General features: G+C 48.0%; 1 protein-coding gene across 4 annotated transcripts in view; it reads left to right on the forward strand.

Annotated features, from left to right (window-relative positions):
• Nucleotides 1–971: 971 nt before the first annotated feature.
• Nucleotides 972–12,862, forward strand: part of KTN1 (kinectin 1) — a 97,660-nt gene continuing 85,769 nt past the window's right edge. For 2 of the 4 annotated variants that reach the window (XM_058666483.1, XM_058666484.1), the window contains exon 1: nucleotides 972–1,137. The gene's annotated coding sequence lies outside the window, so the exon portion shown is untranslated. The remainder of the gene's footprint in view (nucleotides 1,138–12,862) is intronic. The other 2 variants (XM_058666486.1, XM_058666487.1) reach the window with 1 other exon arrangement.

A 12,862-nucleotide genomic window follows, 5' to 3' on the forward strand; every position in this document is an offset into this window, starting at 1 on the left:
GACACGGTTGGTTGTAAGCCCTGAACTCTACTGAAGAAATGCTGTTATCCCTTTGGGTTCAGAATCTGGTGGCTTCCCTTGCAACTAAGCGGGTTTCATGGCACCCGCTGGAACGCAGCCCGTGGATCCCTGAGTGATCCTGAGTGATCCTGAGTGATCCTGACGAGAACGGAAAAGGAGGCAGCTGGTGGAGTTTCAACCACAAAGACTCTCTGGAGAATACAGTGACAGAGATGGGCAGTCCACTCAGCAATTCGGGGGCTGCCACTACATATGGCTCAGTCTTTATTAGCACTTTGCAGGTGCTCCTGGAAACTCAGACGACAATTACCACAGAGTGCAAGTGCATAGTACAGCAGCCCCTTTCAAACTGTAGAAACTTCTGGGCCGCTCTGGTCCGTCCGCACTTGGTCCACCTCGGTCTGGCTCCTCAGCCGCGCTCTGGGAGCGCGTGGGGCCCCGCGGGTCATCGCAGCCCTGGGGCAGGGCCGCGCGGTCTCCCGTGCAGGAAGCCTGGGATGGCAATCAGCCGGGAGGACCGCCGCCCTCATATTGCACACTTTCTCTGTGTCGGTTTCTTTTTTTCCCTCTCTGCCGGAAGGAGAACTTTAAGAGCAACTGGAGGACGGCGGAGGATTTACGGTTTTTAGTGATTTCTGTGGAGAAAGCCTGACGGGGCCCTCGGCTGAAGGAAATCACCCGGTGTGGAGGGCCAGGTCTGCTCCGGGGACAGGGCGGCGTGAGACCAAGCCGGCCTCAGGAACAGGAGAGACGAGCAGACTGCCGAGCCTCCGGTTTCCTCAGTCCTCCCCTTGAGGGCTGTGGACTCGCCGTGAGGAGAACGCGGGGCCACGAGGCGGCCCACGTCCCGGGTGCGGGAGCAAGGCGGGCGACGCAGGGTGTCCCCCCAAGGCGGCGGGCGCCTGTTCCTTTAAGGGGCTGGTCTCCCGGCAGCGCCGGCCCAGACGCCGGGACGTGCGGGAGCCGCCCCGCCCCGAAGCCGCCTGTTTCCTGCGGGGCGGCTCGGCGGCACCTGAGCGACTGCAGCGGCGGCGGCGGCGGCGCCTCGAGCAGGCATCTCGGGCTGCGGAGCCGGCGCCGCCGCTTCTTCTCGATCTCCTTCCTCAGCCGCTCACGGTGAGGGTGAGCAGGCCGCGCGGGGCCTGGGCGCGGGGTTCCCGGAGGGAGGGCTGCTCCGCCCGGGGCTGGGCGTGGGGGCGACCCGGGACGGCCGGGCCGTGCCGGGCAGGGGTGGGGGGCGCGGCCCGGTCATGAGCCGGAGCACCGGCGGCCGCCGGCTAGGCCTTGGGCGTCTCGGAGCCGCCGGCGGGCTCCCGCCCACGCCGGGCCGCCTTGGCGAGCGGGCTTGGCGGGGGCCGCGTGGGCCTCGCTGGGCCCGACCCCCGTTCTGCCGCGGCGTCAGGGATCGTGGCCGGGGACTCTTCGCGGGCACGGCTCCTGAGGGCGAGGTCGGGAGAGGGCCCCGGGGTGACCGAGGCGCCTATTTTTAGCTAGGCCCGAGGGCCCCCGGGAGAGAAGGCGGATTACCGCCTGCTCCGCCTGGGGCCCGAGGGCGTGCGTGTCCCGTGGCTGGGGCGGCTGGAGAGCTGGGCCACGCTTGCGCCATGCTGGAATTTCGCTCTTCGCCGCGCCCTCCGGGTCCTTGGGGGGCATTGGCCTTTCTCCCTGGCCCTTCCTGCCCCGTGCACAGCAGGGCTCGCTGTGGCAGGCAGAGCAGCGTGATGGGAAGAGTTGGGGAAAAAAAAATGAGTGGACGGCCCGGCGTGACGGACCAAGTTAGCCTTCCTCTCCCCGAGGGGTGTGTCCTCTTCGGGCGTCCCCTCCCCCTCTGCGCCCAACAATGGGATGTTTGGTGTTGGGGACCTGGGCCACAAAACCAAATGGGCAGCTCAGAGCCTTGTACCGGGCCATCGGAGCTGGTGTGGAACGTGCGGCGCGGCTTGGGGGAGGCTGGGTGGCAGAGGGGGACGGGGTGCGCTGGAGACGCCACGCGGGCGTGGCGTCCTAACCTCGCCCTGCTGCACCTGGAAGGGGCTGGAAGGGGGCGCTCCCTTGGTAGCCATCCCTTCCGGGAGGAGGGAGGGAGCGGATTCCTAACTGTGGGGCCTGTACCGGGAGCGGATTCCTGAGCTGCTGCTTGAAGGAGCGCTGCCTGCAGACTGTGCAGAGCGACCTAATCTTGACATGAAGTGTTGGAAGTTGTGGGTTTTTTTTTGAGGTGCTTTGTGGGACGCCTTGAGAAATGCGGCTGTCCAGTAGCCTGCCAGAGATAAGCTCCTCGGGTCGACTCCACCCTCGAAAGGGTGTGGGCGTTCACTTGTATGTTTGAACTTGGCTGAATTAGGTGGCACTTGTTCTCACAACCTCACCTAGTAGACTTGCGGCAGCAGCAGCTTCAGTGTGGCTCAAGACAAGTCACCTGAGACTTGAGCTAAACTTGCCTACAGCTGAATTTTTTTTTTTTTTTTTTTTGGTAGAGGTGCCTTGCATAGACTTTCATATTGGATGTGTTCTCTGATAAAAGCTTTTTCTTCCCCCTTTTTAGTTGAAAGACACTGCTGAAATGGGTAAACATGTTTTTGTAGATTCTAAATGCATTACCACACCATCCTGACGTTGACCCAGAAATTTCCTCTAGTTGTGTGGCTAGTAGCAGAGCTAACGGTTTCTCAGTTGTCAACCACAGTTATCAGAATATAGTGTTACATTTACCTTTCTGAGATGTAATGTTGCATTCATCTTGCACTGTGACTTAACATGTCACAGACTAAACATTTTGTATCTGAACATTTTTCTTAAGTATGTTAAACTCTTCAAAATTGCTAAGGATTCCAAGTGTTTAACCCTTTCATGAAGATTAGGTGGCAGTATTAATAAAAGACCCATTAGTTTCCCATTGTATTCATATAAATATATGCATTTATGTATGTATATAAGGAGCGCCATTATTGATACATTACCATGTGGAGTTCTTCCTTTTTTGGATAGGCAGGTTTATAGAGAGAAGGAAAGACACAGAGAAAGCTCTTCAGTTTGCTGGTTCACTCTTCAAATGGCCACAATGCCCCAAGTTGAGCCAATCTGAAGTCAGGAGCCAGGAGCTTCTTCCAGGTCTCCCACACGGGTGCAGGGTCCCAAGGCTTTGTGCTGCCCTCGTCTCCTTCCCAGGCCACAGGCAGGGAGCTGGATGGGAAGTGGAACAGCTGGAACATGAACTGGCACCTGCATGGGATGCTGATGGAGGATTAACCAATTGAGCTGTCTTGCTGCCCCTGCAAACCCCATATAGAGTTTTTGGTATTTTATTGGGTGGGGGCAAGGGACAGATAGAGATATACCTTCAATCTGCTGGTTCACTTTGCAAATAATCACGGTGACTGGAGCTGGACCTGGCTTGGGACCTCCATCCTGTGGAGGTCCAAATACTCAGACTATTTTCAGCGTTCCCATGCCATTTGCAGGGAGCTAGATTGGAAGTGAATCAGCTGCGATTCTGACCTGTGCTGCTATGGGATGCTGGTGTCACAGATGACAGAGCAGCGCTCCTATCTGCTGGTCTAGTCCCAGAGGCCTGCAGTGGCCGAGGCTGGGTGGGCTGGAGGTGGGAATTCCAGCTGGGTATTCCTTGAGGAAGTAGGAAGCCAGTCACTTGAGTCATCTTGACTGCATTAATGCGAAGCTGGAGCCAGAGCTCAGGTGCTCTGGTATGGTATCTGAGAAAAATATGGCATTATTTTTCTCTGGCCATCTCCTCCTGTGTCACTTCTTAAAGCCTGCTGAATCTGTCCAGCTGAATGAACAGTTGTCAACCCAAACTTCCAAATTTGTCTTAAAACTTAGGTGTGGTCTAACGGTTGTATCTTATGGCAGCTCTGTTCAGCACTCCCTCAAAAGTAGGAGTCTGCTTTTTCTCTTCTTGAAAACAAATCCAGAATCCGGTCAGATCTTAACTGCCTCCATTATTCACTACCCTGGTGCAAGGCATTCTTTGTGTCTTGATTAAAATTTTCCAGGTAGCCAGTTTTTAAGAACACTATTAGCACATGTGCTGGCAGCAGCACTAGCTATCACTTGCTGTTTCACTTCCCAAATGCCTGTGATGTCCAGGACTGGACCAAGGCCAAAGCTGGGAGCTGGAAACTTAGTTGAGTTTTCCAAGGTGGACAGTAGGAACCCAGCTATCTGAACCACCACTGTTGCTTTCCCCCTTCTGCTTTAGCAGGGAGCTGAAGGTGGGAGTCTGGGCAGGGACACCCAGGCACTAGATGGGGATCTTGAACTTCCTAACTGGTGCCTTTGCTGCTGGGCTTAATGCCCAATCCTATTTAGCTTCTTGACTGATCGTCCTGCTTCTGTCCTGGCATTCTACTGTCTTCTCAGCACAGCAGGCGGATCAAATCATCCTGTCCTCAAACTCCCGCAGTCGCTTCCTCCTGCAGAATAAAGACAAGTGCTATGGCTGTAGAAGCTTGCCAGATCCCACTATTCCCATCTTCCTGGATTACTCAAGTTAACAAGCTAGTCTCCCCTGCTTGTTTCCCTCCAGCCTGCCCCTGCCCCTTTCCCAGACCCCCAAGATTCTTGCGTGGTTGACTCTCCTGTTAGCTTTCATTCTTGCTTCTTTGAATGTCACTGTCATGAAGTTCTTCCTGACTCTTAAATACAACTGCATCCCCTCCCCTTTCAATCTTTGGGCACTGCTGTTTTCTCCATAGCACTTGCTGCTACCTTTTCTCATAGTATAATTTCCTTACTGTGTGGTCTCTTTCCCTAATCCCAAACACTATCATGCAACCTCTGTGAGGGCAGGAATTTTTGTTTAGGATGCATGGAGGGTTTAGGAGTAGATGGCCAGTAAGGATTTGTTGCGTGCATTCCTGCCCTGCAGTTCCTTGAGAGATGCCTCATTCTTGGATGCAGAGTTTTCATTCTGCTTCTTTCCAGCAGAGTGTGGCTGCAAGTGGGGTTGAGATCCTTGTTACCACCTTACGTGATTAGCACCTCAGTTCATAAGGACTCAAAATACATGAGTGCCTTAAGTGGTTTTTTACCTAATACACTCAATTTTATTTTTATTTGATTGTCTTTTTATTTGGACCAATCGTTCTTCCTCCCTCCTGCTCTTTCTTTCTCTTAAAGATACATTTATTTGAAAAGCAGAGTTACAGAGAGAAGGAGAATCAGAGGTCCTCCACTGTGGCTCACTCCTCAGATGGTTGTAATGGCAGAGGCTGGGCCATGCCAAAGCCAGGAGCTTTATCTGGAATTGGGTGCCAAGGACCCAAGTACTTGGGCCATCTTCTCCTGCTTTCCCAGGTACATTAGCGGGGAGCTGGAGTGGCAGTGGAGCAGCTGGGACTTCAGGTGGCGCTCTGGGATGCGGGCACTACAGATGGCGGTTTCACTTGCTGTCACCTGACGCTGGCCCCATCTCTTTCTTTGATCGTGGAGTTTCCTGATCATCTTTCCATAAATTGTATGCCAGAGGCATTGCCAGTGGTATCTAGTATTGGTTTCTTGAAAGTGGGATGAAAATGTAGGCCCTGGGAAACTAGGTACAGAATCTTTCTAGATTCTACCGATCTTCATTAAGGTCTTCCTTAGGATTTAGCTTAATTTTCTTAGAAATAACACCTTTTGGCATTCCTTTCCTATTTAGCTTATTTACATAAGTCAGTGTACACTTAACTGCAGTAGAGCACGCTGTTAGCTAGAAACAGCTTTCTGTAGATACGCCCATTTTTGCAAAGTAGGAGAGATCCTTTAGGTAGCTTCTCCTTTGAATGAACTCCATAGGGGCCATAGGATTTAAGCAGAATATGAGAATGCCATTTACTCTTTTGTTTTGACTGAATAATATTTTCTTTTCTTTTTTTTTTCTTTTTTAAGATTTTATTGTTATTGGAAAGCCAGACATACAGAGAGGAGGAGAGACAGAGAGGAAGATCTTCCATCCGATGTTTCACTCCCCAAGTGAGCTGCAACGGGCCGGTACGCGCCAATCCGATCCCGGAAACCAGGAGCCTCTTCCGGGTCTCCCATGTGGGTGCAGGGTCCCAAAGCTTTGGGCCGTCCTCGACTGCTTTCCCAGGCCACAAGCAGGGAGCTGGATGGGAAGTGGAGCCACCGGGATTAGAACCGGCGCCCATATGGGATCCCGGGGCTTTAAAGGTGAGGACTTTAGCCGCTAGGCCACGCCGCCGGGCCCTGAATAATATTTTCAAGTGCAATTAGATTATCAGAATTTACATGAGCTTTAAGTATGTTGTTGATCAAGAGATGTTACAATTGGCTACATTCTCACAGGGAAATGTGGGACAGTTGTTTTTCTTACTTATGAGTCATTTGAATTGCCAACGAAACGATCTGATTTGGTGTAGTGAAGTCAGTAGCTGGGTGACCTATAGGTCTTGGGTCTTGTTAACTCTATGACTTTATGCAAATTATTTTAAAAAGTATTTACTTATTTTTATTTGAAAGGCAGATTTACAGAGAGGAGAGACAGATCTTCCATCTGCTGGTTTGCTCGCCAATAACTGCAATAGCTGGAGCTGAGCCAGTTTGAAGCCAGGAGCCTGGAACTTTCTTTCTGGGTCTCTCACAGGGTTCCAAGGACTTAAGCCATACTTTGCTGTTCTCCTAGGCTGCAAGCAGGGAGCTGGATGGGAAGTGGAGCAGCTTAGACTTGCACTGGCACCTATATGGGATGCAGGCACCACAAGTGGAGGATTAACCTGATTTACCACTGCAGTGGCCTCTTATGCAAGTTAGTTATTATTTAGTTCTTTGATTATATAACATGTGTCGGTCCTTGGGAGTTTGAATTTGGCCTTCATATTTAGTACCACTTGTTGTATGTGTGATCTTATAAATTAAATTTATAAGATTTTCCTCCTGAAGTTAGAAGATTAAATGTTTAGTCATAACTAAAATTGGGAGACTTGAGTTCCAAATGGGGAAAATAGTAACAACTATATAAAACAAATGCTATAAAATGTTTTAAGTTCTCCTATTTATTAATTTGAAGGGGGTAAGAGAAACATCCCCCATCTGTTTCTTCAGTTTCCAAATATCCAAAACAGCCAGTTGGGTCAGCCTGATGCCAGGAACCCAGAACCTAATCCCGGATGCCCATTCTGGTTCCTCACCTGCTGCCTATGGAGTAGGGCATTAGCAGGAAGCTGGAATTGGAAGTGGATGTAGGACTCAAACCTAGGCACTCCAAGCAGCGCTTTTTAAAAATACATTTATGGGCCCGGCGGCGTGGCCTAGTGGCTAAAGTCCTCGCCTGGAATGCCCCGGGATCCCATATGGACGCCGGTTGTAATCCCGGCAGCTCCACTTCTCATCCAGCTCCCTGCTTGTGGCCTGGGAAAGCAGTAAGAGGACGGCCCAAAGCTTTGGGACCCTGCACCCGTGTGGGAGACCCGGAAGAGGCTCCTGGTTCCTGGCTTCGGATTGGCGTGCACTGGCCCTTGCGGCTCACTTGGGGAGTGAATTATCGGATGGAAGATCTTCCTCTCTGTCTCTCCTCCTCTCTGTATATCTGACTTTAAAAAAAATATATGTATTTTTATGTGTTTTTATTGGGAAAGTAGATCAGATCTGTGGGTGGGGAGGAGGAAAGGAGAGGCAGAGGGAAGTATCTTCCACTTGCTGGTTTACTCCCCAAATGGCTGCAATGGCTGGAGCTGAGCTGATCCAAAGCTAGGAGCATCCAATGGGTCTCCCTTAAGGGTACAGAGTCTCAAGGCTTTGGGCCATCCTCTACTGCTTTCCCAGGCCACAGGCAGGGAGCTGGAAGGGAAGTGGAGCACCTGGGACATGAACCAGTGCCCACATGGGATACTGGTATGTGCAAGGCTAGGATTTAGCCACCAGGCTGTGATGCTGGGCCCTCAAGTGTGCTTCTTGAGGCTGTCGTTATTAGTGCTCTCATTTTTTAGTTCTAGGTGTCATTTCAGGCACTGCGCTGTGGAATCTTTGTGACTGACGCACTATTGCTGATATGAGTGAGGTGTCATTAACCAAATAGCTTCCAGTTTGACTTGGGTGTTAACACTAATTTTAAGTTTAACCTGGACCCTTTGTAAAAATGGCCTAATTCTTTAGGGGACCAACTTTAGTTGAATTTTGACTTAGAAACAGTGTTTCAGAGCTTGAAATTTTTGTAACACTTTTCAAGTAAAGCATATATTTACAAATTGGAATTATGTGTAAAATATAGCCCATGCATTTACATTGTCTGGATTTGGAGGAGAGAAATAATTAATAAGTGTAAATTAGTTATAAAAGGTGCAAGCTGAATCCTTGCTGTTTAAAAAAAATTTTTTTTTGCTTATTTCTTTTCATTTGAAAGGCTGAATTACAGAGAGGGAGATTGCCTATCTGCTGGTTCACTCCCCAAATGGCAGTGAAGACCAGGACTGGACCAGGCCAAAAGCAAGGGCATGGAGCTCCATCCGGGTCTCCCGTCTGGGTGGCAAGGGCCCATGTTATCTTCTGCAGCTTTCTCAGTTGCATTGGAAGTAGAGGGGCTGGAAGTGGAGCAGGCAACTTGAACTCCACTCATTTGGGATCCTGGTGTCAGGCAGTGGCTTAATTCCCCGCCCGCTCTTTTAGTGCAGATTATTTGGCTCGAATAGGTATCCCTATTCCCCCAGTGTTAATCTGAGCTTTTTTTTTTAAACTTCTTTTTGTTATTATCATTTTATGATAGGGTACCGTAGGCCCTGGGTTTTCCCTTATCCCCTCTGCAATTCCCTCCCCCCTCACTGAGTTCCCCTATATCATTACTATAGTATAATTTTTTATACACAGTCATATGTCCATTATTGTGGGCATGGACAATGGCAGAGAGTCCAGCATCCTATTGTCAAGATATAGTAAGCAGTTTCATTGGGAATTCATTTTTGATCTGGAAGTAGAGATGCATACTGCATTGTATCCTCACATCTGGATATGATAGACTCCATTACAGAGTTACTATACATCCCCTTAAATGAAAAGCCACAAAACAAAATCAACAACAGGAAGAAAAAAATAAGCTTTTTAAACAAAAACAAAATCCAAACAACATTTAAAATAACATAGTTAATCCGATTTATTTTTTAAAAATTTTAAAAAAGATTTATTTTATTTTTATTCAAAGACAGGTTTACAAGAGAGAAGGAGAGATGGAGAGAGAAAGATCTCTGCTGTTTCACTCCCCAAATGGCTGCCAGTGGCCAGTTCTGAGCTGATCTGAAGCTAGGAACCAGGACCCTCTAGGACCTGGGCCATCGTGTTGGTTTCCCAGGTCACAGTAGGAAGCTGGATGGGAAATGGGACAGTTGGAACACAAACTGGTGCCCGTGTGTGATGCTGGCACCTGCAGGTGGAGGATTAGCTCGTTGAACCACAGCACTGGCCCCTTCATCCAGTTTCTTAAAACTGCTTTGTACCATTGATATAAACCCAAGGAGTTTCTGTAAAAAATTTTATTATGGATTTCTTTAAGTATTTTATTTCTTTTTTGGGAGGAGAAATTTGTTCCAAAGTCTAGGAGTATTCAGTATTGTAAAGGTATAAATTAGGGATGAAGTTTATGACTCTCTACCTTCTTTAATTTACATTTATCTTTTCCTACTTGCCTTTACAATTTTGTTGAATGTTAAATATTAAATGTTTCAGTCATTTTGGTATGGTAAGTTAAGCTGCTGCTTGCAATTCTGGCATCCCATTTGGGCACTGGTTCAAGGCTGCTCCCTGCTTATGTTCCTGGGAAAGCAGGCAAAGGATGGCCAGTGAGCTTGGGTGCTGGACCCATGTGGTAAACTTGTGGTAAGTTCTTGGCTTTGGCCTGGTCCAGCCGCTACAGTCATTGGGGTGTGAATCAGTGGATTGAAGATTTCTGTCTCCCTTTCTCTGTAACTCTTTTGAATGAATAAATATTAAAAATATATGATTCAGGGACTGGCACTGTGGGATATTGGGTAAGTCCCCTACTTGCAAAGCCAGCATCCCTTATGGACATGGGTTTCAGTCCTGGCTGTTCGTCCCACTTCTCATCCAGCTCCCTACTATATGCCGAGAAAACAATGGAAGATGGCTTCAGGATTTGGGACCCTGCACTCAGTGTGGGAAACCCAGATGAAGCTCCTGGCTTCAGGCTGACCTTGCTCCTGTCATTGTGGCTATTTGGGGGTGAGCCAGCAGATGGAAGATTCTCTCTTTCTCTCTCTACCTCCACCTTTTAAATAAAATTAATCTTCAAAAGATTCATATATAAAAATAGATATCCATCATTGTTCATATATAGTTTAAAGATTAAATATGAGTACTTGTGTGTTATGCATCAGTCTGTGTTTCTCTTAGCTTTAATTTTTTTAAGTTTAAATGGAGCATTTATGGGTTAGGCACAATGTCTCAATGGTTAAATTGTCATTTGGTGTGAGCTGGGATCCCATATGGGCCTCGGTTCATGTCTTGGCTGCTCCACCTCCCATCTAACTCCTTGCTTGTGGCCTGGGAAGACAATAGAGGACGGCTCAGAGCCTTGGGACCCTGCACCTGTGTTGGAGATCCAGAAGAAGCTCCTGGCTTCTGGTTTTGGATTTGCTTAATTCTGGCTGTTGAGGCCATTTGGGGAAGTGAACCAGTGGGTCGAAGCTCTTTATCTCTGTATCTCCATCTTTCCATAAATCTGATCTGCCTTTCCAATAAAAATAAATAAAAGCATTTATAAGGCATGTATATGATGTAAAAATGTGACCATCGTGTGCCCTGGTCAGATCTAAAGCATTGTGCTAATAGGTATTGTGTTTGCTGAGTGTATCAGAGCATAAAAGAGATCTCTGTCTCACTCCCTCGTTGTTGCTTTGCCTTTTAGATAAATACATAGATTATAAAAAAGCTGAGGTGACACAACAGATTAATCCTCTGACCTATGACACGTATTCCATGTGGAAAGTGGTTTGAGTCCTGGCTGCTCCACTTCTAATCCAGCTTTCTGCTTATGATCTGGGAACACAACTGTGGATGGTTCAAGTCCTTGGGACACTGCACCCAGGTGGGGGACCCAGAAGGAGCTCCTGGTTCCTGGTTTTGATTTAGGTAGCTCTGGCTGTTTTAGCCATTTGGGAAGTGAAAAGAAGTGACGGAAAACCTGTCTCCATCTCTCCTTCTCTGTGTGAAACCTGCTTTTCAAATAAAAATAAATAAGCAAAATCACCATTTCAAACTCCTAAGGAATGATTTCTGGTCAAGGTGAGCATTAGTTGGTAACACCACAGATCCAACGTGGTGTATTTCTGTATGGAAGGATGACACACCAGCTCTACTTTAGGTCTGTTCCCTAATCAAAACCCAGGCATTTGATGGAGTCTGCAAGCCTAAGTAGCAATTGAAAGCAGATAGAAAAAAATGGCAACACTTGTTAAGCATTACTGGTATGTCATTAATAAAATTGAGATTTGGGGCCCAGTGCAGTGGCTTAGTGACTAAGGTTTTTGATCGCGCCTGGGATCCCATGTGGGCGCCAGTTCTAATCCCAGCAGCTCCATTTCCCATCCAACTCCCTGCTTGTGGCCTGGGAAAGCAGTCCAGGACGGCCAAGGCCTTGGGACCCTGTACCGCGTGGGAGACCTGGAAGAGGCTCCTAGCTCCTGGCTTCAGATTGGCTCAGCTCCAGATTGGTGGTCACTTAGGAACTGAGTCATCGGATGGAAGATCTTCCTCTCTGTCTTTTCTCCTCTCTATATCTTTGTAATAAAAATAAATAAATCTTTAAAAAAATTGAGATTTGGGGGTGATATTTACCAATTAAGAAGCCACTTAAGATGCCTGTCTCTTGTATCTGAGAGCCTGATTTTTAGTCCTTCCTCCCTCCCTATTCCAAACGCACACTCTGGGAAGTGGCAGGTGATGACCCAAGGAGTTGATTCTCTGCCGTCTAAATGGAAGACCTGGGTCTTGCTTGGCTTGGCCCAGCCCTGTCTGTTGAGGGCATCTGGGTAGTGAAGTAGCAGAGGGGAGTCCTTTTTGTCTGTTAGCTGAATACAGCAAATAAATAATAATAATAAAAATTCAGACTGGAAACTAGAGGACTAACCCTATCCTCCATTCCAAAGCTCTGATTTCCAAGAACTGAATAGTTAAGTAGAGGTAAAGTTAGACAGCAATAGTCAAAGAACGATAAAGAACGTGGGGCTGGTGCCGTGGCACAGCACGTTAAACTGTTTGCCTGTGCTGCTGGCATTCCTTAAGGGCCCTGGGCTGAGTCCCAGCTGTTTCCACTTCTCATCCAGCACTCTGCTAATGGCCTGGGAAAGCCACAGAGACTGTCACAGTGCCAGCCCTGCTTTCCTATGTTTGCTGTCCACATGCCCCACCTTCAGCACTTAGTGTCACGCAGTGAGCCTGGTTGTCTTCAGGAGCTGTACCTCTGGCTTGCCAACAGTCCGTTCTCTTTGCAAAGCCAGTATTCAGTTTTTATGTCAGTTCTTTCTTGTGTTTCAATATAGGCTTGTATTACTGCGTTGATATTTTTTTTTTTAGTACATTTCTGATCCATCTCCTTTTTTTATCTTACTTTTGAGTTGAGCCATCTTTTAAATAATTGTAATGTTTCATGCAATCATTAAGTGTTGGCATAGAAGGATACTTGAAGTTTTTTCATCTTCATTTCTATCTGTATTGTTCTTGAAGCTCAGCTTGCTACATCCTGGGTAATGTCATTTCCTTCTTTCGGTCAAATGTGTCCTTTTAAAATCTTGTTAGATGTTATTTAACTCTTGAGGAAATCTGATTCTAGTAGCACACTGATTTATGAGTGTGACTAGTATCGTTCAGGCTTTAAGTG

The sequence above is a fragment of the Ochotona princeps genome, chromosome 6 (genome assembly GCF_030435755.1).
Source record: "Ochotona princeps isolate mOchPri1 chromosome 6, mOchPri1.hap1, whole genome shotgun sequence".
Classification (NCBI taxonomy): Eukaryota; Metazoa; Chordata; class Mammalia; order Lagomorpha; family Ochotonidae; genus Ochotona; species Ochotona princeps.